A 7950-nucleotide genomic window follows, 5' to 3' on the forward strand; every position below is an offset into this window, starting at 1 on the left:
TTCAGATCACGAAGATCCTCGTAGAGCGGGCACTCCCCGAGTAGGTGCTTGACGTCCTCTTCTTTTTCAGCCTGTTTCTATCCACTGCCGGATGTAGGCCTCTCCAACTTCTTTCCATTTCGTACGATCCATTGCCATTTGCTGCCAGTTTGTACCTGCAATATTCTTAATTCCGTTTGTCCATCTCTCTGGTGGTCTACCTATAGCTCGTCTTTTATATGGTCGCCAGTTCATGATCTTTTTGGTCCAACGTTCGTCTGTCCTTCTTGCAATATGTCCCGCCCAGCTCCATTTCAGAGATGCTATTCTTTCCATGACATCAACGACCCTGGTTTGTTGTCGAATCCATTGATTCGTCATTCTGTCTCTGAGTGTTATTCCAAGCATACTCCGTTCCATGGCTCTTTGTGTCACTCTCAATTTATCTTCGGATGCTTTCGTTAAAGTTAACGTTTCCGCTCCATAAGTGAGCACTGGAAGGACACAAGTGTCGAAAACTTTGCGTTTCAGACTATTATTCATTTTGCTTTTGAAAATTAGTCTGAGTTTTCCGAACGCTGCCCATGCAAGACCAATCCTACGTCTTATTTCTGCAGTTTGGTTGTCCAGACCTAACTTCAGTTTATGTCCTAGATATACATAGCTGTCGACTCGTTCAATGACAGTGTCACCAATTTTGATTTCTCTATCGTCCCCGATGTTGGTCATGACTTTTGTTTTCGATAAGTTCATCTTGAGGCCAACTTTGCTCGCCTCTTCACTTAACTGTTGTAGCATAAGCTGAGCCTGACCTAGATTCGCTGCTATCGGTACAATGTCATCAGCGAAGCGGAGATTGCTCAGGTACTCTCCATTTATCTTTATTCCCATTTTACTCCAGTTTAACTTCCTAAAAATACTCTGCAGAATCGCCGTGAATAATTTCGGTGAAATGGTGTCACCCTGCCTTACACCTCGGCCAATTCTGAATTTCTCCGTGCTCTTATGAAGTTTTATACATGAAGTAGCATTTTTGTACACATATCGAATTGTGTTGGAGTACCTTGAGTCTACTCTACATTCGTCTAATGCGTCCAATATCGACCATGTTTCCACTGAATCGAAAGCTTTTTCGAAGTCTATGAATAGCAAGACTATGTCGATGTTGTATTCACGACACTTCTCAATAAGCGTTCTCATCACCTGCAAATGGTCGTTTGTGCTGAAACCAGATCTGAAAGCAGCTTGTTCAACAGGTTGGTAGAAGTCGAACTTGTTAGTGTTCCTCTTCGTAATGATTTTCATAAACAACTTGTAGAGTGTTGACAATAGGCTTATGGGTCGGTAACTTTCCAGCTTTGTTATGTCTCCTTTTTTATGCAGCAATGTAATTACCGCATTTTCCCAGGCTTCTGGTACTTCTTCCCATTGGAGACATTGATTAAACAAAGCCGTGATTGCCTTTAATAATGAGTCTCCACCTAGTTTAATGGCTTCCACTGGAACACCATCTTCTCCGGGAGACTTTTTGTTTTTCATCTCGGCTACTGCAGCTTTGACTTCATCAACAGTTATGTCGGGCATATCCTCCGATCCCACGTTTCTTATTATTGGTCTATCTTGGGTTTCTTCCGTTGGGCTCTGTCTTGCTGAAGAAAACAAATTCTCATAAAATTCTGTTGCAATGTTTAATATCGCATTTCGATCCGTTTGGATCGTTCCTGTTTTGTCTCGTAATTTGAAGATTTCTTTTTTGGCGTTTGTCATTTTTCTTCGTAGGACTTTCATATTGCAGTTAGCTTCAATTATGTTTTGAGCCAATTGGACATTATATTTTCTTTCATCTGATCTCCTTGCTTTGTTGATACTTTTAGACAGGTTCCGGTATTCCACCGAATCTCGTCCTCCGTTTTTTACCAACTCTGCTCTGCTTGCGATCAGGTCTAATGTTTCTCTGCTGAGTTTTGATTCTTTCCCTTGGACGGATTTGCATTTGGATTTCATGAAACCCATTATTGTATCGACGATTTTGGTATTCAATTCGTCCAATGTTTCACATTGATTGTTGACGTTATCTAATTCGGCAGTCATTTTCGTAGCAAATTCTTCATTTTGTGTGTAAAGCCGTTGTACGTCAATCCTTTCACTTTTCTGAACTAGTTGTGATCTTTGAAATCTGGTATTTAACGTGACTCTTGCACGAACCATTCGGTGATCACTACCGGTTGAAAAATTGTTTAGGACCGTAACGTTCTTAACGGTTGACTTACAGCCAGTTATGATGTAATCGATCTCATTTTTCGTTACACCATCTGCACTAGCCCAAGTCCATTTCCGTTGAGGCTTTCCTGCAAAAAATGAATTCATTGCGTACAAATTGTGTTGCTGTAAGAAGTTGAGTAAAGTATTTCCACGCTCATTTCTTTGGTCGTTGCTAAAACTACCAACAGAAACTTCGGAGTCTTCTTCTCGTTTTCCCAGCTTCGCATTGAAATCACCGATTAGATATTGGTAATGTGAAGGGTTTTCGTCCAGAGCTTTCTCGATATCTTCATAGAATCTTTCTACTTCTTCGTCATCATGGGTGGACGTGGGTGCGTAAACCTGAATTAATTTGACACTGTATCTGTTATTTATCTTCAGGCTTACGTATATCACTCGATCGGATATGCTTTTCGTGTGAATTATGCGATCCGACCACCGCTTGTTTATGAACAATCCGACACCGTGCATCAGCATCTGACTGTCACTTCCTCGGTAGAAGAATGTATGCCCTGATTGTAATTTCAGGCATTCCTCTCCAGGTTTTCTCACTTCGCTCACATCCCATTTTATCTTTTCTAGCTCTTCTTCCATTTCTTGCATTTTTTGTCTTGACGACAATGTTCTGGCATTATATGTGGCAATGTATAATTCGTTATGGCTTCGTTTGAAGGTTTTTAGCATTAAAACACCACGCTTGCTACTGCGGGTTGGTGAGTATGAAAGCTTTACTTTGCTCGCCCCCGGTAATCCTCGAGCTCTGACCCGCACATTTCTGCACGTTCCGGGACCACCGTGCCTATCAAAGTGCACAGTGCCCGACGGGGTAGTGTTACTCTTTTTGAACATTCTTTTCCATAAAGCTTTGCCCATTCTTTTGAACCTATCTGAGCAAAAGGTTATTCGTCCTTTAAAAGCTTAACCTAGTAGCTAATAAGAATTCTGGGATCGTTCTATCCTTTGGCTTCCTGATCGTGTTGTTTCACCTCAACGTTGGTCCCTTAACCCCAATTCTTTCGGCTTCCAGCTCACGATTCATTCAACCTTAAGATTGATCTATCTAATCCTATCTTATCTACTGCTACGTCCTCGTTAAACTTCATTCCCTCCACTCTTTTTCAAACTGGCTTGGGACAGTCTTTGGCGGTGTTTTGACGTCCTCGTTAGGTGCTAAACACATGCATACCGGCGTATTTGACAGACCACGTTTGTGCAGAAAACCATTCATGCTACCGTGTCCCGTTAATACATAACCAAGACACAGTCCAAAGGCCATCCACTCATTCTCCCGAACAAATCGGACACTCGGAATAAACTCATGAGTGAGGCGTCCCTTTTCTGAGACATCCCACCTGCCCTGTCACACATCCAGCAACCTCTCCGTCAACAGTTCCTTGAACTGAGGACCACTCAACCCTAGCATCTCTTCATCCGTGATCGGATCGCCATCCACCGGCGTAATGCTTCTACGGAATTCGGAGAGCAAACCTCTACGGGTTGCCTCCAAATCCCATGGTAGTTCTCCGTGGAGAACTTGCATTGCGTCTGTGGAAACCGTCCGACACACGTTTATAGATGCATACCTAGTCTTTGACATCTATTCAGCAAGATAGACGCATACGAAAAGCGCAGAGTCCGGAACCACACGCTTGCACCATACGACATACACGCCACGAAGAGCCCCTTGTACAGAATACAAGTTGCCCTACGCCCCAGGCCCCACGACTTCCTCATCACACGACGCAAACACCCAACAAGACCAAGAAACGAAGTGCGGCCTAAAATTCATACGCTCAGCAACGAAGATTCCCAGGTGCTTCACCTCACTCTTGTAGGAGATGGAGGTGCCGTTCAGCCGTATGCACGGAGGCCGGTTGCCGACAAGTGACCTTGTGACAAGGATACAAGTTGTCTTGCCCGCCGACACCGGAACACACACCTTCTTCCCCCACTCATGACACAACTGTAAGCACCGCGTACCCAGCTCCTCCAACGCTGCTCGACTATCAGCCTCAATAACAATGGTACCGTCGTCGGCAAAAGCTACAATGAAGAATTCAGCTGCCACGAGTGCCAGCAAGAGTTCATTCATTACAAGCTTCCACATCGCCGGTCCACTCTTAGATCCCTGAGGACACCCACGAGTCACATCTTTCCGAACGATGCCAGTCTTACCAGCATAATAGACTTTACGACCACCGAAATAGCTCATCCACAAAGTACACATCTCCCACTTATGTTACACCCCTTATGTCTCCTTACAGTGCCAGACTAGAGTCAAGCTCAACAGGGTCTTCTTTCCCCGCTAATTATTCCAAGCCCATTCCCTTGGCTGTGGTTTCGCTAGATAGTAGATAGGGACAGTAGGAATCTCGTTAATCCATTCATGCGCGTCACTAATTAGATGACGAGGCATTTGGCTAGTAGCCGGGTTGATGCCATCAGAATGAGGTTAATTATGTTCAAAACAAAAGATCAGTATCCTATAATAGGATAATTAACACATTTCTTTGCCTCATCATCATTTGGCACCCCCCCGTATTATAGGAATTTGTATTAGGCTTTATTAATTAGTGTATTGCGCCTCCGCGCATGAACGGATATTCCCAGAAAACCCTGTTAGCAAGATTGCTCTAGCCGAAGCTACCAGTGCACCACGGTGGTTACGTTGTTGAACCGTACCCAGTTCAACCATGAACCTCGAAGGACTGAATTCACAATTTTGAATAAGCAGAAATTGCTTATACCCAATTTTTGCAGTCCTTCGACGCTGTTCTTGCTCCAAATACCTTTGTACGATATCGTACATGCTTCGAACGTAACCTCCTGAACTGCATATTTCTCCCTTATCACATCAGCAAGTTCAGGGTCGTCACGGTATTTGGATACTTTCACCCTGTGGTCGGATTCGAGCCTACCACACTGTACAACCTGTGCATCTACAACGACTACTTTTCCATTCTTCTTTAAAACCAAGTCCGGCTTCCATAGTTCCTCTGAGGTTCGTAGATGAACTACTTTCTCAGCAGCATAACCTTTCGTCTCACATTCGTCAAATAGTAAATCGACTACTCGGTCATGCCGTAGAACTAATCCACCCTGACTCCTAATACATCCCTGAATGACACATCCCGCCCTGCATGTGGTAGGTTTGTTAGGCCTACCACGGGCAGTCCGCTTCCTCGTTGGTATGCTGTTCGTTCGCAGTTGATTGTAGTGAATGTAGTCTTCACCACTAATATCATTCATACGGATGCTGTTGAAGGAAGTTGCAGATGAGTGGTTTTGAGCTGACTTCAAATCCTTTCCATCAACCATGCCAATCAATATCCTCCGCCAATAGGCATGATAACCCTCCAGTGTTGGTTGATCTCCACAACCCAACACTGACAGGGCGTGCTTACAGCTATGCATAATGCTAGCGTACAACTGACAGCTTAAAACTGCAGCAATTCTATCACCCCCTGTTCTCTGAGCCTTATTAAGCCTCAAGAACCGCATTAGCGGGATCCATTGCTTTAAGCACGGTATATACAAACCACCCGTCTTTACATGCGCATGCAGGAAGGCAACTCGAACATCACCTGGAAGATGTAACCAGCGGCGTACATATTTCCGTATCAAAAGGTCCATTTTGTTTAAACCGGTTGCTGTTGTCCTTGTTTAACCCGTAGGAGCTTTTTCGATAAAAGTATCGAATAAAAAGACTAAGATGTTTTATTTTAATTATAAACTTTACTTTATTAACTGATTCTTTCACAAGAACTCTCCTGTTTGACTACCGTTCAAACTCTCCTGTTTGAATACTTCTCAAACTCTCCTGTTCGACTACTTCTCAAACTCTGATCTTATCCATTGAATGGATACAGTATTTATACTAATTCTAAACAAAGAACTTATTGTTATAATTATATTTACTTATAATTATCGTGGGAAGTATTCTAACGCTTGATTCACATAGTAATAAAGCAATGCACCGGATGTGACGTTCATCCTTTTCCATAATTTAGTTAATACATTTATTCCAAAAAGTATTTGGAATAAATGTTTCCAAAACATGACAATTTATTATAAACATTTCCAAGAAATGAATACAATAAATCATTTAACATCCGTTTACTACATATTTCGCGTAATGCATATCATATGACACGTTAATGATTGCAATGTTTACTGTTTACATTCGCGCATATAATTGTTCATAATGTCGCGTATATGATTCAAGTATAACAATTCTATCGACTGAACTGTTAATGCATTGCGCATGCGCGAGCATGAAGATGTGCGCGCATATTGTAATTATTATATGTGATCTAATTGAATAAATTAAAGGATACACGGATAGCGGAGACGTTTGCTGATAACATTAGCACAAAGCTTCAACAATTACGACAAGCTCAGCCAGGCGACACTCCTCCCGAATGGCTATCGGTGAGTGATGTGATTAAGCAGGAAGCAATCGACACCTTAGGATATCAGAAGCCTAATGATTTTAAGACCTGGTTTGACGCAGAATGTGCTGATGTTACAGATCGTAAAAATGCTGCACGAATTGAGAAGGAATCGGCGAGAACTAGAGAACGGAAAACGGAAGCGGATCAGCGCTACAAAGATCTGAGGGGGGAGGAAAAGCGCTTGCACCGGCGCAAGAAAAAGGAACTTGAAGAAAGGACGCTTCTTCAGTTGGAAAGATTATGTAGTGCAAACGAATCACGGAAGTTCTACAAACGAATAAACAACCAAAGAAGAGGCTTCAATTCTCGAATGACTATCTGCAGAGCAGTTGACGGCACTTTGCTTACAGCAAAACATGATGTCCTGGAACGATTCAAGGAATGTTGAAGGGGATGTTGAAGACGGCAATGCTACCGATGATTCTTTTCTCAACGACGACGGTCGTATCGTGTCAGCACCAACATTGGAGGAAGTCTCAGCAGCAATCTCCTCACTCAAAAACAACAAAGCTTCAGGTCCGGATAATATACCAGCGGAACTGCTGAAAATGGGTGGTGAGGAATTGGCTAAGGTGATTTATGAATTAGTCGAGCGAATATGGAACAACGAATCGTTACCGGATCAGTGGTTAGAGGGTGCCATTTTACCTCTGCACAAGAAAGGTGACAGGATGATTTGCGAAAACTACCGTGGTATTGCTTTGCTTAACACGGCGTACAAGGTTTTTGCTCGAGTGCTATTCGTTAGACTAAATCCACGGGCTGAGGCAGTCATTGGAGATTATCAAGGCGGATTCAGACAAGATCGCTCAACAACTGACCAAATATTCAACCTTCGTCTGATTCTGCAGAAAGGCAGGGAATTTCAAGTCCGGACTTACCATCTTTTCATCGACTTCAAGCAAGCCTACGATAGGACCAAGCGTAGGGAATTGTATGTTGCGATGAAGGAGCTGGGCTTCGAAACAAAACTGATTCGTCTTGTGAAAGCGACATTGGAGGGCACCAGATGTCGTGTCAAGGTGCAAAATGACTTGTCTGACGTTTTTGCTGTAAGGGAAGGGCTGAAACAGGGCGACGCACTGTCTTGCCTGCTCTTCAATTTGGCTTTGGAAATCGCAATGAGACGTGCTGGTATCCAAACCAACAAAACACTGGTGAATGGATCAGTTCAAGTTCTGGGCTTTGCAGATGACTTGGATCTTGCCAGTCGTACACATGCAGCAGCGGTAGACACTTTCACAAATCTGAAAAT

The sequence above is a fragment of the Bradysia coprophila genome (assembly GCF_014529535.1).
Source record: "Bradysia coprophila strain Holo2 chromosome X unlocalized genomic scaffold, BU_Bcop_v1 contig_34, whole genome shotgun sequence".
NCBI classification, from domain to species: domain Eukaryota; kingdom Metazoa; phylum Arthropoda; class Insecta; order Diptera; family Sciaridae; genus Bradysia; species Bradysia coprophila.